We start from the raw sequence: 27,017 nt of genomic DNA on the forward strand, positions 1-27,017 counted from the left end.
ACAACCTCTTGTCTCTTCTGAATGCAAGCAACCTTTGACTACAGAAAATGGTGTTCCAATGATGACTTAATTCAGTTCAAGAACAGCAGCATGCTTTAGGCTCACAAGTCTTTGGTCGCCATAGTAGTCAGCATGCAATCATGCTTTTAGACTTCAAGTCTCAAGCATGTGTCACTTCCCATTCCTCCTTTAACTGATGTGCTACTATAATTTAAAATGTCTACACGATACCTCACAGGTGACCTTTCTGTAATGTCACACCAGTACTGTGTTTTCTTATGCAAAGTATATGACTTGTGCTTGATTTATTGTCTTGCTGATTAAAAGTATGAATCTGTAAACTTAATGGCCGCTCTTAAACCCTGCAGTTATAAACTTAGATTATAATTATTAATACGCATGGAAAAAGTAGCTTATTCTGGTTAAAACAACTAATTTTGATGAGAAGGCATGGTCTTACACATAAATTGCCAAAATCTTTCCCTACAGAAAGGAAACTGTTCAAGAAGAAAAAATATACATTTTCTCTTCTTAAGCATGCTACTACAGTAGTCACTGGATAGAAATTTATGGGCTTAAATTTATAATATATGTTAATATACAATGCTATTGAACATGCAATCTTGTTTGACTTCTTGTTGTTGGAATTAGGAAAAGAAGTCACTATTTCAAATAAAAGAGAAAAAAGGAAGAGCAACAGCAGATGAACACCACACTGCTGTAATAAAAGATGGAAATCTAGACTGTACCAGCCTTTTTATTTCAATGCCATTTAAATTGACATTAAACATTTTTAAAAGTATATATCAGGGACAAGTGATTAAAACTGTTCCAGACTTTTTAGTAAAGAAGGATGATAAAACTGTACAAAAGTTAAATAGTATTTGTTGAATATTTCTTCTTTTTATTTCCAATCTTAAAGGTGTACTCAGAGCTTACAGTTCATAACAAATTTTCCCCTTTTAAAGTAAATCAGCATGGACACTAAGAAAACAACAACTTTCAAAGCATAATAAATTAGATTAGCAGCTCTTTATTGTTTTAAAAGAATGGATTGAAAGTCAGTCTTAGGAATCACTGACAGTTGACCGAATAGAGTGTAGATTATTCCTCAAGCTCTAGAGAACAGATGTTGGTAAAATGACAAACTCAGGCAACTTGACATGGATGTTGAACAAAACCACAGGAAGGATAATATGGTGTGCATATCTTTCTGGAATTAAACACAAGAAACATTATTAATGTCAATTGCATGACATCATGGAGAAACAATCTTGCTAAACATACTTGGCATTCTTATTTAAGAAGATTATACATTTGATTGACAATGGTATTTACCATCCAAAGCTTGTAATCTTTCATGTGTGTGAAAAAGAAAAAAATGCCAATGCCTATTTCATCAAGAGAACTCAACTCTTGAAGGAGTTTAATCTGACAAAGGATGACCTTTAGCAGTTTGGAATAACTCTGATCTAGTACTTTAGCTACTTTATCCCTGCAAAGGTATACGAATAAAGAACCATGTAATCCACTCGATTATGAACTCTCAGTATGTACTAGATACTATCACATACTATCTGTGAAGATAAAATTGGCAGCAGCAACTAGTATTTTTTGCACAACATTCCAGGAAATCATAATATTGGCATTGTCTTTGGAAGTAGCTTCCTCCTGAAATAGATAGAGCATGTGTTATGATGACTTACTAAACTAGTTTTCCTGAGTAAACCATTACTTGAGGTTTGTCGTGGTTTGAGCCCAGCAGGCAACTGAGCACCGTGCAGCTGCTTACTCACCCTTTTTCCCTATCAGGAGTGGAAAGGACAAAATTAAGAAAAATGGCTCAGGAATACAAACAAGGAAAGGGAGGGGTGACTCACCCATTACGGTCATGGGCAGAAGACAGACTCATTAGGGGAAGAGAATAAAACATTGCTTTAATTCAGATGATAACAAAGACAAAACATAACAGACAAGGTGGGGACAGTCAGAAGCACCGCCGCATCCAAAAACACCTGCCCCCACCCCTCCCTTCTTCATGGGCTGATCTCTGCTCCCCAACTCTCTTCCTCTTCCCCCCCCCCAGCTGCACAGGGGACATGGGATGGGGGTTACAGTCAGCTTGCTTCTCCTTCCTTCTCAGGGCAGGGAACACAACACATTCCTCCCCTGCTCCACGTGGGTCCTGCCTTACTGCAGACAGTCCTTCATAAACTTTCTTCAGCATGAGTCCTTCCCATGGGATGCAAGTTTCCATGCAGCTCTGGCGTGGATCACCCCTGTGTGTTGCAGTCCCCCCAGCGCTCAACTACAACATCGGGGGCTTCTTCTTCCCTCAGAGTCCTGGCTTCTTTTCAATACAGCCACCTGTCCTGGAGTGGCCTTATCCACAGGTTTCAGGTTGGCCTCTACTCCACCTCTACAGGTGGCAGGGGGTCAGCCCTGCCATCTCACTATGAGATACAGGAGTCTCTGCTCCGGCGCACTTCCCACACCTTCTTCCCCTTCCTTCCATTGACCTTGGTCTTCATCCTTCTCACAACTCCTCCTCACAAGTTCCAACCCCGTCCCAGGTTCCCCTTCTTAAATACTTTCTTGCAGAGGTGCAGCCACCATTGCTAATTGGCTCAGCCCTGGCCAGAGGTGGGTCCCACTTGGAGCCGGGGGAGGTTTCAAGAAGCTTCTCACAGGGGGCCACCACTATAGCCTCCTCCCCCACTACCAAAAACTCTGCCACAGAAGCCCAGCAGAGGTTTCTGTTCCTGCGGGAATTTTACTTTTAATAAAACTAGGTGATATTTATCTAAATTTATATTTCCAGTATAATGTATATCTTGTTCATTACACATTGTACACTATTTCTGAAAACCATTCTGAAAGGTTATAAATAATACTGGTTGAAAGAGGATTCCGTGCAACAAAACACCACACATTACTGTTTAAAAAGCCTAATATCGATAAAAAATAGGTTATATATATCCTGTTTTCTTAAATCCCATGTCATACATCAAAAGCTGAGGATGGTATGGTCAGAATGGGAAAATAAGCTCCCTATAGTAAATCTTAACAATGAAAAAACTTAAATGATAAGCTATCATCTGTATGTTCCCAGAGTTCCATGACAGCACTCTCTGGTATTACTGAATGACTGTCTGAGTGTTAGTCATAATATTAACAGAGGGAGTTGGAAGACATTATGCAAAAGTATTTCAGCTTGTATAATGTATCTGAACTGTTAAAACTTCTTTGAAAATAAATTGTATACATAATCTTGTGTGCCTATTCAATGATAAAAAGACCTACTGAAAGACAGTTATGTGTCCACTAACTGGATGAGATTAAAGTTGGAAATGGATCTACAACAAAACATTAGACTCAAATATTCAACCTTGAGGCTGAACAGAAGTAAAACTGGTATAAGTTTTAAATTTTGTTTCTAACCTGTCTTCATGCAAAAACAGGCTGAGACAAATCAAAATCTTTTATAAAAATCTCTGATCTAAAAACATGTCCACATTCTCTTTGGGATTCAAGATCATAGTTATATGTCTTGGATACACCTCTAATTGCAGGTTTAAATGTTTAAAAAGGAATATTTTTGCATTATTTTAAGCTTTTACAGAAACCTTTAACCCTGATTATGTAAAGCTTCTAGTTTCTTGTCTTCCTGTTAAGGAAGAAAAATGTATTAGAATATTAGCCCTTGATATATTCCAACTCCTAATGTGCTGTAGCATATTGTATTGCAGGAACTGTGATAAGACTGACCTTTTGCATTAATCCATAACGCTTTCTAATAGGGTAACATGAAAGTGTTCCATTTGCTGGAGACTCACATCAGAATCACACTGGAAATCTGATGCTGCACAATTTCAGTAGACCAGATTGGAAGAAACCCACCACTTATTCTTAGCAACCAGTTCAGAAAGTATATATATTTTAATATTATATACAACAAAAGCTCTTTGAAGTCAAGGTTGTTAAAATACATAAAAGTGGTATGAAAATATGTACGGCAGACTATACAATAGAACTGAACAAGTTCTGAATATTTCCTTCTAGGTGGATCTGATAAATATTAGTTAAAAAATTTCTCTTTATGATTTAATATAGCCACTAGTCAGTAAAATACTTAAGTTTTCTGTAACACAATCAGTTTGTGACTATTTAACAATAAAATTCCTAAACACTTAGCGTTAAATCCAGGAATGATGACTGAAGTTTAATATTGCAGCTTTTAGATGCTCTCTAGCAGTGGAATCTCAAACTCAAATTTAGCTAACCATGTTATAAGCCGAATTAAAATTCACAGTGAAAGAGCTGGGAAAATTGAGCTTTGTCTACTCATGAACATGTGCAGGTATATCCTGCTAATTCTGCCTGTGCTGTCCTGCCTGGCTGACCATAAATCAGCTCCAGCTCAGAAAGCATTGATGTGGGTCACAATTACCAGAGCTAACTACCAGCTGCTCAACATACCTGAACTTACAGCATGATGTTGGTACAACTCTTTGACCAGATTTGGTTTGTATATCAGAGCAAAGGTGAAAAACAGATCTATCTACACCAATGGGTCAACAGACAGCTTAAGGATAGGATCTAATCTGTGAAACCAACTTAACTGACTGGATGTTGCCTTCAGCAGAAAATGTCAAGATCTTAAGTCTGACCCTTACAAGAAAATATAGACCATAATTCCAAGTTTATCACAAATGCTTCTGCTAAACAATATTAGTTTGATAACTATATAGCTTAGTTTTCAATTAGCTTGATGGAATTTGTAATCATCCTGCCTAAGTGATTAATTATGTCATATTTCATTTTTGTTTATTATAGTTCATAACGTTTGTAAAAAGCACATTTAAGTAATCTTTTCTGTCAGTAATGAATTGGGGACAGACTCAGGGACAGCATCCAAGAGAGTCAGCAGTTCCACCTGAGAGGTTAGGCATTACTTTTTATTCAGCCCTCTAGTTTTCACATTCATCAGCCTATAGCACTGTCAGCCATTAAAATTTGCATTTCCAATGTTTGCTAAAGGAGTAAATGGAAGAAAAACAGGGAGTACAAAAGACTAGATTCCAAAATTTATTCCACTGTGGCATGGCTATCATTTTGTATGAAGTACTATTATCTTACCTTCCTAACTTTTTAGACAATATGAATTTCTTGAATTAGATGCATGGGTCCTACACTTTACACTGGAGAGAGTTCTCAGGGTGGGACCTACAGCATACCACCTGTGGAATAGCAAAAGAAGAAATTTCATGTTGTAGTAGATTCTAAGCAAATGTTTATAATACATGACAGCTTCCTTTGGCTTATTTTGATGAAATAGAGAAGATTAGGTTTCTGTTTTCCAGAAAGAATACTCTTGATTTGAGAGTGTTTCTTTTTTTTTTTTTTTAAAAAAAAAAAAAAAAAAAAAATTAGGATTGTGGAAAAACTTAGAGCATACTGAAGTTCAAATCTCTATCATTTTATGGACCCCAGGGATTCGTGGAAAAGTTTAATGCCTTTTTTTTTCTAATTGCATTAAGAATTTGTAATTATTGTCTACAAAAGATATCCAGTGTTCAACAGAATCCTCTTTTCCCTTTTTTATATGAAACACAACAGTTGTTAGGCAAAGGCAAATGAATGGCAACATTAATATTCTTGACATGCCCCAATATTGTGATGATGAATGCCACAGAGGAGCCTATAAATAAAAAAAATAATGAAGCAATAACGTAAATGGAGGTCATGGGTGTTCTTTCCCCCTCCTTCACTGTTATTAGTGAAGCACTTAAACATGTCCTTATTTTAGGTATGTGAATAGTCCCATCAAAGTTAATAGTACTATTCACATGTTTAAAATTAAACATTTGCATAAGTGCTCTGCAGACTTGAAGGCTTTAAGTGGAATGTTGTACCAAAACTGAACTCAACTTGGTTTTAAGAATAAGAGCAATGACTTGAAATAAGTTTCCAAGCCCGATGTCATCAGCCACTCTGACCTGCCATCTAGAAAAGCACTGATGACAGGTGGAATAATCACTCAGAGGTCACACTGGAAGTCTAACTATAATCACAGAATGGCTTTTTTTTTTTTTTTTTCTTATCCTCTAGAGATTCACTGACTACAAAAATTTTGCTTCTCAAGCAAAAGTGCTGAGAAGGAGGAACTGTAGATTTGCAGCCGTTTTACTTTAGAATGGTGGTGCATAGTTGTCACTTTGTGTAGGGCAGGATCTGAAATGCTGTGGTTCAGGAAGCAGCCACAGAGATAGATTCCTGCCTTTTTGGTGCCTCCCTGACATTTCTCTTGACTCCTCAGAATCAACACATAGGTTAAGAGCTTGTTTTCAGAGTAGACTGCCATCACGGTATTATTTATGGGATCAAGTGGTATAGATACCAGCTAGAGGATTATAGATGAGACATATGCATTGCTTATCTGAGTAACTGAGCATCTCATATGTGGGGGTCTAAGGAAATTAGAGCCTAATGAGCAAAGAGGGAGAGAACTGCCAAATTCCTCCCTTGTGTACCTCTTCTAATATCAATCTTTCTCTGAGTTGTTTCAGTTCTTGAAAACTTAACTGAAATAAGAACTTCTCTTGCTTCTGCTGATATTTCAGAAAATTGTTTTTCAGTCCAACACATCAAAGATGGTTTTAGTTTCAACAGAATCTAAATGCCTGTACGTTGTACACATCCTCTGTACAATTACTTAAATAAGTTGTTAATCTTGCAACATATTTATCATGTATGAGCACTGTAACAAAAATTTACAAGTTAAAAAAAAAAAAAAAAAACAAACAAAAATCAAAACTGTTAAACTAACTACTAAGAAACCCGGTGAAAGACTACTACCACCCATTATTTTCACTGTTACAATACACTGAATGTTCAAAAGGGTGTAATGTGTTCCTCCTCAAAGAATGACAGGCCTGCTTGTGCTTTACTCTAGGTAAAACAATCTTTTGGAAAACAGCCAGATGAACTTTGCAGATTTGATCAACCATGGATCCAGTTAACTGTAATAACATGAAGGTGTTAATCATCAGACCTGCAATAGGTGATGAATTATATAGCTCTTTTGCCTGCAGTTGCTGTTCACAGTCTGACCCAATAATATACAAGAAAAATTTACAAATGTAGTATAGCACCTATGATATTCTTAAAATGAGCATTTTAAAAAGCTAACCTGAACTGATTTATTTAAGGAAGTCATATCAAGGAAAAATATACATGTGGAAATAAATAATTTGGACCAAATGTGGCTTCTGTTGACTGAGTCAGAAGACTGTGTAACTCTAGAGGAAAAAAGAAAGTGACTTGAGTTGCAGATTTTATCTCATTTGTAAGATTTTTTCATGGGATCCTGTCATATTACAAGTCTGAATGCAGCTCTGACTTTTCATGCTTATCTTATCCTAAACAATTTTGCGTTGAAAACTCCTCTTATTATATAAAAACATATTATCCAATATGGCTTTATATCCCATGTCTCACATCCTACCCTAGGATATATTTATATATAGAACACACACCAGTTTCAGATTTTATCATAGGACCACTATATCATGGGCTCCAAGAAAAAGGCAATGTTCACACATTGAAGGAACAGCTGGCAGCTGGTGTTTTTAAGCTGGTGATGTATGAACTTCCCTTCTTCAGAGTATCTCTGTGAATTAGTTCAATTTCAATCTATGCTGAAGGCCAACAAAGATATTAAAGTGGACAGTATTCACTAGGACTCACTTAAGTCAGCAAAGTCCATTGGGGTATCTGACTTGAACCAGTTGAGGCACCAGTCTTTAAGTTTTGAGATTCGTGTTGTAGTAACTCTGGAAGTGTAAGCTTTGTAAACTATAGTGAATAATTATTATATTACATATGGTTTATTCAAAGACAAGATACTTTGGGAAAATGATGTCACTTTTGATCTTAGTCAATAAAACATTGTTTTAATTAGTACTTCATAATTACAGTTCAGCAATTTTATGGGAACTTAAATTTATTGGTGTGACTTTCCAAATGGGTAGGAAGAAGAAAGGAAAAGACATGATTTTTCTTATTTCCTTTCTACTACTGTATGGACTTTAGGAGCAGTAACTACAAAGAATGTTTGAAACATCAACTTTTCTGAGAAGTTTGAATAAAAATATTGTTTATTATACAAAATTCAAAATCTGCCTGCAGTTTAAGACTCAAAACAAATTCCAAACATCATCCAATCATCCAGACTAACAACACCTTTCTACGTCTTCTGCTTCACTAACTGGTATTCCTCTATACTTACCTGTTTTCCACTGTTTCATCTAATGTTTTTTATCCAAGGTAATAGTTATGAGAGATGGAAAAAACAAACAAACAAATAAACAAACAAAAACCAACTACAAACAAGTAATCAAAACCAGTAATAAGAAGATAAAAATATAGCCAACTGGCCAATTAGCGTATTGTCAGTTTAAAGAAACACAGTGAGACCACAGCTGCACTGCAATAATACTGCAATAACATAGTTGCACTACAACATGGTCTGTTGCTACATAGTATTAATTTTCAGCACTCGTACTGTCACGTGTGTAAGCAATCAATCACACTGTCTGAGTTTTAAAGACTTGCTAGTTAACCTCCAGAAAACGATAAAAATTACAAAAACATAGTATTTAAAATGAAGAGCCATGGCTGCAATACAGTTATCCTATCACTTATCTCTGTTATATTTTTATTGTCTTCTTCACCTAAATTCATGCCCCAAAATGTCAAGCATCATCAAATGGTAAAATTTAAAAAAAAATATGTGGGGGGAAAACTCTAATGAATCAGAAAATATAGCATTTATATATATATATATATATATATATATATATATATATATATACACACACACATATATATAAAAACAGTTTTTCCAGAGTATTTCTTTCCACTTCTAAGTTTCCCATTTTTTTCTGCATTTGAATTCTGAAATGTTTTGGTTTGATTTTTTTTTGCCATTCTCACAGTGTTTCTTGGATACATGCTAAACTGAAAGAAAATGTAAATTTGAATAAATCTGTGATTTCATTGTCCTGTTGATCTGTAATTTTCAAATTTAATTTTAAACTGACATAAATTAAAATTATTTTATACACATTGGGAGTAAGTCAAGAGAAAATTAAAAACTAATTGGTAATATTTTCACTGAAATGGACATATTCGCAATTATTTGACAAGGTTCTCTAAAGCTAAAAAAAAGTGTCAGCCTACCATGTCCTAAAAGTGTCCCTGAGGCTATCCATCACTTAGATTTAATAAATCTATTAAAAAATCAAGGAGAAAAGTTGTATTTTAAATATATTTCCTTCATTTTAGTTTGAATTTCAACCTGTCGTTTACACTGGAAATTAAAATAAATGAAAACACAGTCCCTTGATTATCATCAATATGTCAGTCACTTAATCTGGTAACTAGCTCTCTCTTTTAAAATTCACTTTTTAAGGTGTTGACATTGATGTTCTTCAGACAATTTTAATGATGAAGAATTCAACATACTATGAGATACTGAGGTTTCAACTTTTCCTTTTCAGGAATTCATACTGCCTGAAATAAAAGTGAAAATATATTTTCCCACAACCTCTCCTGTCCTCAATTTAAGCCACAGATGTATAGATGGATGCTAGCACATTTTATTTTCTGAGCACAAGTAGAAAGTTGGAAATAATTAAATAAATTGTCATACTTGCAATGTAATCAGTCAGACAATTATAAATGCCTACGGTATATAGTGATGAAAGAAGCTACCACATGTTTCTGAAGAAACCACATAAAATACCTTGTTTGCCTCTTTTGATGAGAGAACTAACCCAACTGCAAAAAGGGAAATACCAAACATGATTGACATATCTTGATTTTAGGAACAGATAACTTACAGAATATTCTTCATAATCATTCCAAAATGTATGGTCTGACTAAAACGATCATAAATTAAATGAACAACTGCTTGAATATATTGCTCTCACTAGTTTGTTATCTAAGTGGACAAGTAATTAAAGTGAGCTCTCCAAAGAGTCAGAATATTTCAATATTTTCAGTAATGTCTTTAGTGATAGAAAGCTGAATATAGTTACAAAATATTACTACAGTAAATGGTTAATAAATCACAAGCTGTATTTGAAGGTAATACTTTAATTCTACTGGAAAAAAAAATTACAAATCTCACATAAAATAACCAAAAGGTATTTATGTAATATGTTACATTATTAATGGAGCCTCAAAAGGAATAATGGATCTAGTTTTGGGCATCACATTTCATGATTTTGAACATACTAGGTAATGTCTAGTCATGGGCAACAAAAAATAGCTAAGAAAAGAAGCAGAAAGAACTGAGCTTGTTAAATATAAATATGCAAAGATTAAAGAGCAGGGACAGGATAATAATATTCCACTAACTAAACAATACACAGAGACAGAACTGTGAAAGATTTTTTTCCATGTTCATGGGTGTTGGACTAGAAGAAAACTATCTTTTTTTTCTCCCCTGTAAGAAAAATTCAGAATACATATTAGAAAAAATATAAGAAAAATATTAGACTGTTCCAGATATTAATGAGAAAGGTTATACTTTAAAAAAAGGTTATGAAAAAGAGGTTAGATAAATATCTTCCAGAATGGTCTAACTGTACTTGATACTAGTTCAGTGCACAAACGTGGCTAAATTATCTGTAATTGTTTCTTTTCCAGCTGTGATTTTCCTGACACTTTAACCCAACAATTATGTAAATTATTGGGAAAATGTTCATTAAAGGAAAGAGATACTAAACAGTATCCACAAAACACCAAGGTTCATAACATTAGAATCTGGGATGCTAATGATGTCTGTCAAAATTGGCCAGGTTTTAACATTGTATGGCCTGTTTTCATCTTTTAATTTTACTCAACTTTAACCGATGACATTTTCAATGTTCAGGATGATGTTTTAACAGATCAGCTAAAATGATTCTGCCTTTTAGATAAAGGCTGGGAGATATTGTCCATACCGAAAATTCTAATCTGATTTTTTTTTTTTTTTTTTCTAAACTGTCTGCAGAGGTTTATAGGCTCCCCCTGTTTTTGACAAGGAAATGTAGGCAATGGAGTCTGCTATGAACTTTTATCTGTTACAGCTCCTTGATATTTGATGGTGAAACTGGTTTAGGTCCTGGCATCTACATTGAGAAGAGGAAACCAGTTTTTCCTGTGCCTTGAATATCTTTCCCTTACACTATCTTTTTTTCTTCTTGGCACACAATCTCCACTTTCCCTTCCTCTCCAAGGCAGTACAGTAAAAGAAGCCATCACCAGAATAAAAGGCAGACAGAAGAGATACCACACCTGGAATATACTTGGAGACAGTGTCCTTCATCGCAGCTGAGAACAACAGCTGAGAGGAGGCCACGGTAGAAAAATCTCTCCAGTCTAGTTCTGGGTTGTCCAGTACAAGAGAGACAAGGACATAATGGAGAGAGTCCAACAAAGGGCCACAGATCTGATTAAAGAACTGGAGCATCTCTCCTATGAGGAAAGTCTGGGACTGTTTGGCCTAAAGAAGAGAAGGTACAGGGAAGATCTCCACAGTATCTATAAATACCTAAAGGAAAGGTGCAAAGGACATGAAGCCAGGCTCTTCAGTGGTGTCCACTGACATCACCAGAGGCAACGGGCACAAACTGAAACACAGGAGGTTCTGTCGTCTGAGTATCAGAAAACACTTGTTCACTGTGAGGTTGACAGAGCATTGGCAGAGGTTGCCCAAGGAGGTTGTGAAGTCTTCATCCTTGAAGATACTCAAATGCCATTTGGACACAGTCCTTGGAAAACCAGCTGTAGGTATCCCTGCTTGTTTTTGTATACAGTTTCTGCAAAAACAGTCTTTTCAAGTATGACAGTATATTTTCTCAGGTTATAATTTCATGTAGACATCAGATAAGAGTCGGGGAGGCAGAGTATGGAAAAACAGCTCAAATTAGCTAACAAGACCCTGATAGTCTTAATTGTTTGTTCAAATGAACCCCCATGATATGCACTCTTGTCACAATTCATATATCTATATCTGTCCTTAATATTTTAGAGGATAAAATAGACTTAATCAAAGCTATTCCCATATTCTTTACTACCAATTTCTGAAGGACTAAGAGCAGAGCAAATGAAAATATTCAGTAAGATTGCTTTTCAAAATTCCCAGATCATTTAGACAGATAAAATATTTCTTGGACTTTTGAAATAAGGGACTAACACAGATTCAGAATTCATTTCTATAATTTGTGCTACCAGACATATTTCTACTTATTTCCACTAAATTTTGCCAAGTGGCTGATCCCACACACACAATTTGTCTTTCATTTTAGATATTGAATTGCACTATTTATTTTCCTTTTCAGAATCTTTCTAAAGAAAATATAATAATAAATCAAGCAACTTGTTGACTTCAGAATGACAATTGAAGAAAAGAAAGACAGCTGAAGAAAAGCAGTGACAAGCATTGATAGCATGAAGCTACAGGCTAAAGCTAAAGTATTTTACTGTGTTAGGAAGTCTCAAAGGAATATGAGTTAAGTCTCAAAATCAATACGAAATTCACATATTTCAGCACTTCAATAGTTTCTATGTAGCCATCACGTAAAATTCAGTTTTATTGTAGAGACAGTTATAGTAAATGTGAACTAAATATAATGGCTTGAAAATCACCTGTACTGAGCCAAAGATTCCGTTTATACTACACTTAACCTGTTTCCAGGTTTAGAGGAATATCACTTCTTATTGTAAAAAAAAAAAATACTAAAACTGAGCTCAAATAGTATTTTGGAATTCCACCATTCAATTCAAATATTTTTTGTTTGTATAGGACACTTGTTATAATAAAATACAAGAATGAGCTAAAAAAATATTAATGTTACTAAACTGTTAAAAAAATGTGCATGTTATTTTTGCAGGTAAAACAACTTTTATTCCTTGAGATTAATTGTTAGAATGACAAAAACAAGTTTTCTAATATGAAGTAATTCAAGTGATATCTTTTTCTTATAGCTGTTCAAGGGTTGAAACTAATTACTGAAATAAACCTTGTTTTCCGTGTTCCAGTATTTATTAATTCTTTATTTTATTTATACCCAGCTGTTCAACATAGACTACTGAGACCTCACATGTGTAAAGATCTGATATGAAACTCAGTACCTTAATCGTTATATTCAGTTAGAGAAATCTTCAAATGAAGCAACATGTTTTAATGTCAAACCTTTAACATATACCTAGTCTCTTCACTGTCAAGCAATGTTTCTCTGTCATATAAGTTTGCCTGACTTTTTTTTTTTTTTTTTTTAATATATTTCAGCAACAATCAAAGAAAAAGAATCTTTGTCAGTCAAATATAATAAGACCGAAAAGGAAAGAAGGAATGAGTTGATCGGAAATTAACAAAAAGAACATGTTTTGTATTGAGATAACACAAGCTGAGTTTTAAAAGTGAAAATCAAGACACAATAACTGAAGCAGTCAGAAGATTTGGAACCTGTAAGAAGGTCATGGCATTCATGCAAATATGTAAAGAAAGTGACTGGAATTAATTGTCATTAAAATACTTTGCTAAAATGTTTTCCAAATGCTGAAGTGTTGGTTTGGGTATTTTTTTTTTCTTTTATAGTCCTGCTCGAGATCTCAAGTCCCTCTTTCCATCTCATCCCCATTTGGAGCAAGGACAACAGGAAGCACTCAGCCATGACCCATCCCTTTATCCAGTGCTCATACTGGTGGAAATAGACCTCCAAATCCCAACTTTTATTTTTTTTCCCTTAAAACTGCTAAGGAGTTCCTTCTTTTGTCTAAGAAGTAGACTTGATAATTAAAGTCTGCTGAGTTGATACTAACAGAGAAAACTTCAACAAACATAGTTCTAGTGATTATCAGTTGTCTTGAATTCCCCAGCATTTGATCTCAGTCTCACAAAATAAACACATCTTTTGACAGCATCTATTTATGAAACTGAAGCTGCCACACCTGGTTCTCTGACAGGTACCTGATCACAGAATTTCAATTAAAAGCTTTTCACACACTGACAGGGCTGAGCTTTGGAGCCATTTGGATCTAATTCCAAATATTGTGACTAAGAATGGAGGTAACTGATCACAGACATTCAAAAATCTCAGCTTCATCCAGCTGTTCCACCTCCTGTTTCCTGCATTATTATTTGAATGATGTTCTTTTTTCATTCTGCCAACTATGTTGTATTTTTAGACTTTAATCACATTTTAACATATATACTTTCTGACTCACTATCTTAATTTATTTTCTTTTTTGGAGGAGTATTTATAAATCTAGTTTCCTATTTTGACATTACTACTGTTTCATTGTTTCATGGGTCTTATACAGAGCTGGTTTTAAGTGCCTATTGTTGTTACAATGATTAATCTTTCTCTCTTCAGCTTTTTTCTTCTAAATCGTTTTTAGAAATTTATAAATAAAAGCTTGGGAAATTTGTCATAACGTATGCTTGCTCTTAGCATAAGGATATTAATGCTTAATCATTTAATTGGTTGGAACTCTGGTTTTATCTATAGTTGTAAACTAAATATGGACAGATTGCAACCCCAAATACTGTCAAATGGACATCCATATTATTAATATTGTAGTATAATTTTCAACACATTTTTGGCCTGGACTGTCTAGCACCCTTTCAGGGGTTGTTTGGCCATGGACAGTGCTTAGATTAATTGGGCTGTGTGGGTCAGGAACCATATTAACCCCCTTTATTGATCAGTATAGAGGTTGCTCATAAATTTATGTGGTGTTAGAGAGAGGAAGGTTTACCAGACAGGTGATTCTTTTGATCAATTTTCACTTCCTGGTGCAGAATCTCCAGGGGTCTACTGGGCATCCAAAACAGGAGACTATTTCAAAAACAGTTTCATCAGTACTGAGTAGAAGGGAATAAACCCATTTCTCATTAGGACTACTGTGATTTTCTAGTTTTAGTGCTTCTCAAGTCCATAGAACATAGACATTCATGAACATTTTAATTAGGCCTTGCAAAGATGCTAAAAAGAGGTGTGAAATCAGTGTTGTAATTTGATACACCATCAATTCTAAATAATATCTCTGATGACAGCTTTATATAATATTTATAGAAATTTAATTGTAATTGGCATGGTCCAGCAGATAAAAGGATCTATCTTAACTCTATTTAAAGTCTATGGAAAATCATATCTAAGTCATAGGATTGTAGGATAATTCAGGTTGGAATGATCTCAGGAGGTTATTTAGTGCCAACTTCTGCTCAAAGTAAGGTTAGCTTGAGGTCAGACCAGGTTGTTCAGATAACTTAAATTAAAATTATGTTGGACCTGTTTTTCAGTTCAATTCCTCTCCTTTTCCAGAGATCTTTCAACTGAGATTGAGGCAAGAAGCTAATTTTCCATTTTATCATAGCATTATTAGTATCTTATAAAAATAAGTCATTCTGAATACTTTAACTTAATATTGCTACTCTTTTAACCTAAAGTAAAAGTAAAATAGTATTTGTAATACAAAAACAAATTCAATCTTCAAGGTGCATTTCTCCATAATGCTGGGTTTTCTAAAAACAATTTAATTCTCAACAATCTCAGTCATTTACTGAAGAGTATTAGAGTTAATACACAATGTTTTTGTGAATACTTATTTTAAGGATCACTTTTCTATCAGCTAGTTGCTTGTTTATACATTACCTGAGGTATGCTTTTATGGTCACTTGAAAAAAAGTTTTAAGACATTGACAAGAAAAAGTATCTATAGGAGGAGAAAATCTCCACCTATGGGGTACTAGTACTTCAATAAGTGATGGACAAGGAAGATTGTACAGTGCAAGGATAATTCTGAATATCTTCCCGGCTACATGAAATACTGCCAGAATCCTCTGAGAGACATGTGTCTCCATCCTCTAATTATAGTGTGTGTTGCTGTCAAGGACAAATGGAGAGGATGTATTTTTTGCAAATATGTATTTGTACTTGTAATACAAAAAAAAAAAAAAAACTAACAACCAACAACCCACAAAACACCACAAGAAACTGATTCATAGAGGATCTTTTGATGGTACATAAAAAGCTCTATCTTTGTTAATATCAACTCATGATATTGTTCTTTTAGCTATATGAAGAATAAAGTATCGTTTATATATGGTTTTTGGATTCTTGTATTTCTATTTGCTTTGACCACAAGATAGTAATGAATAATATGAATAGTAATTTTATAGCAGAAAAGATACTATCTTTGTATCTTCATCTACATTAGACATTTTCTTGCTATGAGTGATATTGTCATATAAATTAATTTACTATTACAAATAAAAAAAAAAGGAATTCTTTTAAAGAAAATTTACTCAAAGCAGAAAAAGATTTCCCAAAGAAGATTCACTGCAGAAGAGTTGTGTCCCAGATTATATAACAGTGAGGCATCCACATTCATCAGTACAGTACTTGCATCCAACCCTTTTACAGAACTACAGATATGAATGGATTAAAATGAAATGTATCAGAAAAAAAGAATACTTCAAAATAAATATTTTATTATTTTTTTAATCTGTTCTGCTCTATAGGTGACAAGGAATAACATATGTTTCTGAGTCAAAGCCTTTTATTTAATCTATCGATAGAAAATAAATGGTGTTCCATTTTAGAGAAATCATGTTGACTTCTCAAAACTTTCTATAAAAAGATTATTCCTGTTCTGGGTAGATTTAGGCAGATCTAATAGATCTACAAAGTCAAACCAGGATACTGGGATTTTCAGCCCCATGCTTAGAATCACCTACACTCTATGATGGGTTCTCTGGCTGGAAGATACTCAAAAAAGCTGCTTAGAAGTAAAAAACAAGGATAAAATTTATTCTAGAGTAAACCCATGATGCTAAAATTTAGGAAAAGATTTTTCAAACCCTTAAAACAAAAATTTAGGGAAAAATGTTCTTTTAGTCTTCCAGTGGCCTTAGCCAAAAACAAAGGTTCTTGTACAGACTGGAAGTACAAGCAATTTAACATAAAACATCATTTACACATTTTTTTGAGCTTTCTGTGGGCGGTAGAAGCCGATTCAGCAGTCCTCACATATGACAGATGCTGTATATTCCGCAAATGTAAGAAGAATCAGGAACAACAAAATAATAACTCTATGGTATTATTGCAGTACAAAAGGATTTTGTGGATCTTGACAGGAGATACAAAGATTATTTAAAGCCAATAATATTCTTTAATGGAATAATAATCACTTCAATGCTCAGTAATGTTTAATTCAATGGCCAGTGTCATAGGAAGGAAAAATTGTCAGAATACTGGTTTTACACCTTGATAAACTGAGGCAAAAAAAAAGGTTAAAAGATTTTCCCCAAATCACACAACAAAAAATAACCATCAGGGTTAAAAAAAAAATAATAATTTATTTGAGATATGCACAGCCTTACTAATCAGAGTAGTTTCTTTCATTTATACTTAGACTGAAAGCAGCTAAGCTAGATGGTGTCTTTTGAATTATGAAGATACAGCTGTGTTGAGGACTTATGAATGCCTTAATGTATCTTGATAATTCTTACGTCCTAGAGGCAAAGTCCAACAAACCAGTCAGTATCTCATAAAACATTTCTGCTAATCAGAGCCCATACATCTGTCTATTCATCTACAAATATCAGAATGATTATACTTAGCAATATATTTATGTAGGCTACAGGAGAAATGAGCATGGTCCTGAAGGATCTCTTAAGAAATTTATTCTGAAGCCTTGGACTCTTGAAAATTATCTCTACTGGGACTTCAGGCCTAGCTGTGTGTAAGGGTCTTTTCATTCTTTTGATTCTGAAATTCCCATTCATGGAGGCTTCATCTGGGACTTGTCCTAAAATTTAGTTAAAGCTGCCTGAGCTGTGAGATGTCCCAGTTGTAGCATTCCTGCTCTGTATTTTGTGCAATTCATCACAGTAGAACATGACAGAGAATAAAGACTCCTGGGTTTATTTTAAAAACAAAACAAAAAAATCTGTGTGGCTCCCCTGCTGGCTAAGGCACAGAAGATTCTGGGAGATTGCCTCCTTTTCCTGCCATAGAATTTACACAAGATGCTGTGCACTGAGCTGTGGGCCCATTCAAAGTACGGATGAGGGCTCTATTTTTCTCTGTGATACAAATCACCTTTCTTACACAAGAGGTACACAGAAAACTTACCCAGAAATGAGAGGGCTGTCTTGCAGCCCATTTTCAATGAACTTCTGCAGTAAAAAGCCAAGGTCAAGGTAGCATGGACAATGTGGTTCACACTTGAAGGTATTGGAAGACATGAGAAGAGCACTATGAACTAGCTTTAATCAGTAAGGTTCTGGTCATTGTACAGTCTGCAGGGAAAAGACTTGAATGTAATCCATCATTTTCCTGCCAGCGAAGCCAGCTGGTTCACTCAAGAGTAGAATCTGAATGTCAGCTGACATATCAGAATATGGGTGACTGGGGCTTGGGTCTGAAGGAGAACTGCAACCCACATTAGTATAAACATGTAGCAGATGTGCAATCAGCTGTAGCATAGGTTAAATTCACCATAAAATTTGCAATTGTGAAAGTTTCTGCAGTTGAATAATTCTGACTGTGAATTTCTTCTCCCTCCTTTCCATACTGAAAGAAGAAAAGGTCTAAAGATTACCCCAAAATGCAAACTCACAAAGCAATTGCTTGAACTGAAAGATAAGCCTCACAGAGTAGAAAATGCAAATAATTTGGCAATAACTAGAGCTTTCAAGACAAATTGCAGAGATTTTCTTTGAAGAGAAAAAAGCTAAAAGAAAAATATTGAAATAAAAAGAATGAGATTAAGCTCCTGAAACAGCAGTGGTGTTCAAAATATGGTTAAAATAAAAGTTTAGCTGTAATCAATAAGAGAAAAACGTCTTATGTTTCTAAAGTTTCAAGCAGGGTCTGTCTAATTGAGTAGATTAGAAATTATGTAATTTTGCTTTAGAAACTAGGCAGAAATTTGGGCCTACTGTATAAAAACAGTCTCCTCTCTTTGGCTACTTAACCTAAAAGATAGTTAAAAACACTAATTTCTCAGGCCGTACATATGCATTTCGAACCCATGCACAAACATTCATAAACTGCAGACACTGAGTGAAAATAACACAGAAAAGCTCTCTTGTGCTCTAAGGTTCAACAGGATTTTTGAGAAGTTGACAGTGGATTAATCTATCAGAGACCAAAAGAACATTTATAGGACCTCATCAGAAAAAAATTTTCCTGTTCTCTCCGCCCTCACAAGCACTGTAACATAACAATTTTGATCCCAGGAGTACCAATTCTGTCAGAACTTAGGTCTTACATTCACAAGTTTCACTAGCCTTAAAGGTAGGAAATGTGTCCATGTGTTATATATTAAAGTTTATTTATGTATTAAGATACTATTTGTTTAAAAAAATGGACTGGACAATGTCATGAAAACTGCATTAATGAGACCAATTATATATTCAATGGGGTATGGCATGGATATATTACAGTAGGACTGAATTACTATTTTCCATAGCTGAAATTTTGTAAATGTTAAGAATTAATTTATAAAAATAAATTCAGGGGGAAAACACACATACTCCTTTAATAGGTCAATATTATTGACAGCTCAGTTGGAATTGCTACTAGTTAAAGAGTTACCCCAATGAAGGTGGCATACTTGAGAGAGATGTCAGTTCAGATGAGAAAGAAAGAAATAGAAAATGGTTGAAATGGGATGCTCTAGCAAGGCAATTCCATAAACTTTGTGAGCTGCAAGCCAAATCAGATCATTTAACACCATCCAGTACTAGTAGTTCTTAGCACCTAACTCTAAATTTGTCAGTGGTGAAATAAGATGTTTGCAGCCTAACCTTCCTCCTCTGTGGGTTTTTGGTTTGTGTTTTTTTTTTATTTTCTGATACTAATGCTTAATCCTCCACCTCTAATAAAAGGATCTTTCTACAAACAAAGCACAAGCTCTGACTAAGCCTGGTATTACTGCCAGTGACAGTGGCTCATCTCCAAAATTGGATCCAGAGAAGAAAAGAGCAATAGGGTTCTTTAAAACTCACAGGAATATGATTGTATTGCAGCAGAAAAGGGTAAGTGCATGACTGACTATTCTTTTACATTATTACCAGCTGTTGCAGAGAAGAGTCTGGTCCATGGTCTAGGCCCTGACACAGGGCCTAGGATGTTGGTTTCTGTTCCTAATCTTGCCTTGAGATGATCAAAATGCTTTTAAAAGCTGTTTTCACTTTTTTTTTTTTTTTTTTCCTGCCATGATTTTTACCATATATCTTCTTTGATACGCATGATATAGTGATCCCATTGTAATAGGACAAAATATGTTAATAGTATATATAACCAAATTAGTGAGTTGCTAGTTTAGCAACTTAGGACAAATAATTTTTAAAACATCAGCTACCCTAGTTTAGTTATATCCTTCTGTTCTCATACACAAAATCCAAGAGTATTTCTAATGAAAATGACATACATGATGATTACTGGTGTTAACATCACTGTAATACACTTCTAATTTTGTCCTCTCATACTTTTGCCACTAGATTGTTAAACCTGCATCAAAGCTACCAGTAACCTCTTGTAAAATACCTAGGGAGGCTCTTTCTATTCCAAGATCATAAGATTACTCTAATTTTTAGATGAAGTGTCTGGTGCTGCCTGCATTTATAAATGATTCACTGTGTTAGATAATATTTTTTCTTACCAAATATGGCAACTATTGTGTGTTTCTTCTCTGCAGAGTGACCAGGGCTGCTCAGAAAGTAGCGATTCACTGTTATGAAGACATGGACCCTTATAAAATAATTGAACAATGTTGAAAAATAGTAATATTCATCACTGAATGGATTAACAATAGCTATTTCTACATTTCCTTTTCATTCACATTATTGGAAAACAACACCTTTAGATGTTCTTATTTTCATCTGCTAGAAGTGTGTTTTCTGCCAGCTGATGTAACAGTAGCTATCTTACATTTGCCAAACTCAACTGTCATTTCTTCTTCAGTGGTTATTCCAGAATGTTGTCATATATCTTACAGTTAAATGAAGACGATCTAATCCATGACACTGAGAATTAATGTGAAGCAAGTGTGCAGAAGTTCAGTATGAGTACATTACCTATAAAGAAAAACAGCAGAAAGTATTTTACAGGGGGTTGGTATGTCAATAAATAGTAACTGAAGAGCCAAAAGGAGAAGTAAGACTAGGCATCTCAGATTCTTGGAAATGCTCCCAAATGTAATCTGCAGAGTCTTATGGTGGACAATACAACTGCTGCTTTCTAGCACAGGGTTCAGTAGACTTTTTGTGTTCACTGGTAAGATGCAGTTGCATTAGTATGTGTACAATATACCTTCTTTACTACACTCCACCACTGCACAGCTTGCTTCCATTTATATTGCTTCTAAAGCACCATCATTTGAAAGGATATAGCTTCTGGACACAGACAATGTACTGTTTAAAAGGGTAGGTTCCGTTTCTGTCATTGGCATATAGCATGATAAAAGATATGTTACTCCTTCTGCAACTGCACTTTCCATCTTAAAATATACAGAAAGACAATGGCTTCCTCTGTAAACAAGCAAACAATGGCAAAGTGTAATGTAAGTATTGACTTATTTTGAGAAAGTGTCTAGAATTTTGTCCATAACATAAGAACATCCAAAACAAATAAAACCCCTGCTCTAATAGGGAGCTGTGAGGATTGCACTGTCTGGTTCAAAATACTTTGATCTTTTTCTTGTTGTAGCTGCAAAGACCAAGAAGATATTTTGCCTTCAAAATCCCTACAGTCTCACCGTCTGCCATTAGCTACAGAACAACATTCTTTGTCCTTAGAGAAGACCCTGACTGCAGTGTTATATATTGCATAGTGCAGAGCACATTGTTGGCAATGAACGATCATAATAAAGGCATTTGACTTCTGAACGTGGCAGCTAAATGTGTAAAAGACTGACTCTATTAGGAAAAGAAGAATAGGCAATTTCCAAAATGTTCTGCACTTGATGCGTGTTAGGCTTTCCGGCTGTGTAGGTTGAGTGGATCACAGGTCCCACACAGGCTTGTGCCAGAAGGCACTGATGAATGAAAGTCTGGGAGCAAGCTTCAGGGGAAAGGAATGAAGTGTTCTTAAAAGTATTTTGGATGACTGAGGATCTACTGATTTTTGAGTTTTGATTTGAAAATTGACAGCTGTGCTCTTCCAGGAAAATACAAATTCTGGAGTCAAGAGAAAAGAACTTGATGTTGGGGACAAAAAAAGGAAACATGAAAAAAATAATACAAAAAAAATGGAGGACAGGTTGCAGTCTGATTCACTTTACATGCCTCTTTCCAAGGAACTTCTAGCCATAGGCAAAACAGTGTTTGTACCACTGATACCTCAACTTTCCTCTTAGAGTTACCTGCAAGACAAATTTTAAAGTTATGTATAAAAAATAAAGTCAAAAAAAATGGAAATTAGAGGTTAAATACATGACACTGAAGCATCTAAAATCTGGATCTCTGAGAAAAAGTTAGTGTGTCTTGATTTCCTCGATAATTTGTGGTGAAGATTAGGTAACAGAACTCACTTGTCCTTTCTTAAAATAAAATTAATGTAATCCTGTGTAGCCAGTTATTTTCTGAATTGTTGATAGACTCTGAGGAACAAACTAAGACCCATCTCAGCTTGGGACAACCAGACTAGGTGTTATGGTTTCACTGGGACAGAGTTAATTTTATTCCTACTAGCTGGTACAATTCTATGTTTTGGAATTAGCATGAGAATAATGTTGATAACATACTGATGTTTTAGTTGTTGCTAAGTAGTGCTTATCCTAAGCCAAGGGCTTTTCAGTTTCCCATGCTCTGCCATTCAGGAGGTGCATAGGAATAACCCAGACTGTTGAATGAGTCCTGCTGATCATTTCTTGACATAGACTATCTCAGGACAGGATATTTCAAGGACCCAAAAAGATACTGTTAAGATTTCAGTATAGCTGCCTCAGAGACAGAGGAAATTAAGCAGCTGTCTCCCTTGCCTGGTGTCTTGGACAACCCTTATATTTTGAGGTTGCTGAAGGCTGAAAACCAGCAGGTACCAATCACTACCACAACAGTGCATCGGTGGCAATATCGCACCAACCAAGACTCCTTGGTTCTCATCCATAAGCTGATTCATTGTCCGGAGGTCCGATGGGTCATCATCGGGACTTGATTACCCTTTAACAGCCCTATATGGCCAGTGCAAAAGTCTAATGGAGAGTGGAGACTAACAGTATACTACCATGGCCTGAATGAGGTCACACCGCTGCTGAGTGCTGCCGTGCTGAACATGCCAGAGCTTCAGTATGAACTGGAGTTGAAGGCAGCCATGTGGTAGACCACAACTCATATTGCCAACACATTCCTCTTAATCACTTTGGCAGCAGAGTGCAGGCCACGGTTTGCTTTCACCTGGAGAGGTGTCCAATACACCCGGAATCAACTGCCCCAGGTGTGGAAACACAGCCCCACTATTTGTCATGGGCTGATCCAGACTACACTGGAACAGGGTGAAGCTCTGGAACACCTGCAGTACATTGATGACATCATCATGTGGGGCAATATAGAAGATGATTTTTAGAAAAGGATGAATATAGTCTAAATCTCCCTGAAAGCTGATTTTGCCATAAAGCAAAGTAAGGTCAAGGAATCTGCACAGGAGATCCATTTTTTAGGAATAAAATGACAAGATGGACATAATCAGATCACAGCTGATGAGGTTAACAATATAGCAGCTGTGTCTACACAGACTAGTAAAAAGGAAACGTGAGCTTTCTTAGACATTGTGGGGTTTTGGAGAACGTACATTCCAAATTACAGTTTGATTGTAAACCCTCTCTGTCAAGTGACCCAGAAGAAGAATGACTTTGAATGGGGCCCTGAGAAAAAACGAGCCTTTGAACAAATTAAATAGGAGATAGTTCATGCAGTAGTACTTGGGACAGTGTGGGCAGGGCAAGACATAAAAAATGTGCTCTACATTGCAGCTGGGGAGAATGGCCCTACCTGGAGTCTCTGTCAGAAAGCACACAGGGAGACTGGAGGCTAACCCCGAGGATTTTGGAGTCGTGGGTATTAAAAATCTGAGGCCCACTATACTACAACTGAAAAAGAAATACTAGAAGCTTGTGAAGGGGTTCAAGCTGTTTCAGAAGTAGCTGGTACTGGAAGACAGCACCTCTTAGCACCACAACAGTTGGTTCTGGGCTGGATGTTCAAAGAAAGGGTGTCCTCTACATATCATGCAATTGATGTTATGTGGAGTAAGTGGGTCACACTGATCACACAACGAACTCAAATAGGAAACCCCAGTCATCCAGGAATCTTGGAAGTGATCATGGACTGGTCAGAAGGCAAAGATTTCAGAATGGCACCAGAAGAGGAGGTGACATGTGCCAAAGAGGCTCCATTGTATAATAAGCTACCAGAAAATGAGAGGCAATATGCCCTGTTCACTGATGAGTCCTGTCACACTGTAGGAAAGCATCAGAGGCAGAAGGTGGCTGTGTGGAGTCCCCTACAACAAGTCATAGAAACTGCTGAAGGAGGTGAATCAGGTCAGTTTGCAGAGGTGAAAGCCATCCAGCTGGTTTTAGACATTGCTGAATGAGAAAAATGGCCAGTGCTCTATCTCTACACTGACTTATGGATGGTGGCAAATGTCCTGTGGGGGTGGTTGGACACAGAGCCACTGGCAGCACAGAGGCAAACCTGGGTAGAGAATCTGGTTATGAAAGCACCTCATGTAGATGATCAGGTATCCAAGAGTTGGGCTACTGAAGAACATCAAAACAACCAGCAGGTGTTTCAAGCTGCTTGAAGTGGCTCAGGTGGAACTGGACCGGCAGCATAAGGGCGAATTATTTCGAGCTTGGTGGGCTCATGACATGGTAGGCTCTGGCCATCAAGGAAGAGATGCAACGTACATAAGGGCTTATGATCAAGGGGTGGATCTTACCATGGACACTATTGCGTAGGTTATTCGTCGATGTGAAACATGTGCTGCAATTAAGCAAGCCAAGAGGTTAAAGCCTCTGTGGTATGGAGGATGGCGGCTGAGATTTAAATATGGGGAGGCCTGGCAGATTGATTATATCACACTCCCACAGACTTGCCAAGACAGGTGCCATGTGCTTACAATGGTGGAAACAACCACCAGTGGCTGGAAGCATATCCCATGCCCCAAGGCACTGCCCTGAACACTGTCTTGGGCCTTGAAAAGCAAGTCCTGTGGTGGCATGCACCCCAGAAGGAACTGAGTCAGACAACAGGACTCATTTCTGAAACAACCTCACAGACACCTGGGCCAAAGAGCATGGCATTGAGTGGGTGTATCAGATCGCCCAAATGTACCAACCTCCGAGAAAATTGAACAATACAATGTTAGAGTCCACTGAGAGCAATGGGGGTGAGACCTTCAAACATTCGGATACACATGTAACAAAAGCCACCTGGTTAGTCAGCACTAGGGTATCTGCCAACCAAAACTTTTACAAAAATATGCTGGGGCAGACATTCTGGGATATTCCCGTCTTGAGGGAAAAAAAAAAAAAAAAAACAAAAAAACAAACAATCTGTGGGATTGTTTTTGCTCAAGCACCTGGATGCACTTGGTGGGTGATGCAGAAGTATGGGTAAATCTGATGTGTGACTCAAGGGGATTAGATTTTGGGTGAGAACAATTAAATTGTATTATGTTAATTGCTGTATAACACTGTATATCATCACTTCTATAGTGGCTGTATGTCATATCAAGTATATTGCAGTAAAAATCACCTAAATTAATGAAGAAGGTACTTTGATGAAACAGAGCAAAGTGTAGTGATAGAAGAACTGGACATGTGCAGTGGTGATGGAACCAGAACTGGCTTCAGCACTCACACTATCTTTCCTGCCCTGAAAGACTGTTAGGACAGATGGACCCTAAAGTCACAGACTGAATGAACTCAATCGATATTTCATAGGGATGGCCCACAGACTGAAGGAATGATACCTGTCTGTATATATCAAGAGACAGGAAAGGTGGTGGTAGTTAATTAAGATGCATTGGAAAGTGTGGGACATGGACATTATATAGATGGTATAGAATAAGGGGTGGATGTTTTCCTGGTTGTGGCTGGGATAGAGTTAATTTTATTCTTAACAGCTGGTACAGTGCTGTGCTTTGAATTTAGTATGAGAACACACTGATTGAGAACACACTGATATTTTAGTTGTTGCTAAGTAGCACTTAGGATAAGTCAAGGACTTTTTAGTTTCCCATGCTCTGCCATCAAGGAGGTGCACATGAAGGTGGGAGGAAGCATGGCCAGGAGAGCTGACCCAACCTAGCCAAAGGGATATTTCATACCATAGAGCATCACACTCAGTATATAAACTGGGAGGAGTTGTCTGGGAGAGGCTGGTTGCTGCTTGAGGACCTACGATTGTTGTTGTTATTATTATTACTATGTAATTATTAAACTGTTCTTACATCAATCCACAATTTTTTTTTTATTCTTTTCTCTGATTCTCTCCCCCATCCCACCATGGGAGGAGGAATGAGCAAGAAGTTGCATGGTGCTTAGTTGCTGGCTAGGGTTAAACCATGACATTAGGCAAGATGAATCCCACCATGCATCTTTAAATTCATATGAAGAACAAGACCTGAATAACTGCAGCAGTGCTCAATAAAAAAAACCTAAAAGCTATGAAAACAAGAATGAGAGACAACACTGAAGGCATAAACCTGAAATGAGATAGATAATAGGAGGACTATACAAACAAGAAAATAGTGAATTTAGAGAAAGTTATTTGAAACACAGCAAATTTAGAAATTTAACTAAAAATATTTTTAGTCTAACTGTTGAGGTAAAGTTTACAGCAGTTACTCTCTGTGGGTTTGGAGGTTTTTTACATTTGAGATGTGATTTATTATGTGTTAGCCTAATTTTTGTGTCCAGGTCCAAATTTTGCTTTTTTTTCT

At 36.1% G+C, this 27,017-nt stretch overlaps 1 protein-coding gene across 1 annotated transcript in view; it reads right to left on the reverse strand.

Moving 5' to 3' along the window:
- Window positions 1–1,017: 1,017 nt before the first annotated feature.
- The window catches only part of LOC104365725 (pseudouridine 5'-phosphatase), a 160,461-nt gene continuing 134,461 nt past the window's right edge, over window positions 1,018–27,017 (reverse strand). The window contains exons 4-5 of the transcript XR_006164900.1: window positions 5,140–5,240; window positions 1,018–1,213 (exon numbers count right to left, since the gene is read on the reverse strand). The gene's annotated coding sequence lies outside the window, so the exon portion shown is untranslated. The remainder of the gene's footprint in view (window positions 1,214–5,139; window positions 5,241–27,017) is intronic.

This window comes from Tyto alba, unplaced genomic scaffold, assembly GCF_018691265.1.
Source record: "Tyto alba isolate M040663 unplaced genomic scaffold, T.alba_DEE_v4.0 Super-Scaffold_14, whole genome shotgun sequence".
NCBI lineage: Eukaryota > Metazoa > Chordata > Aves > Strigiformes > Tytonidae > Tyto > Tyto alba.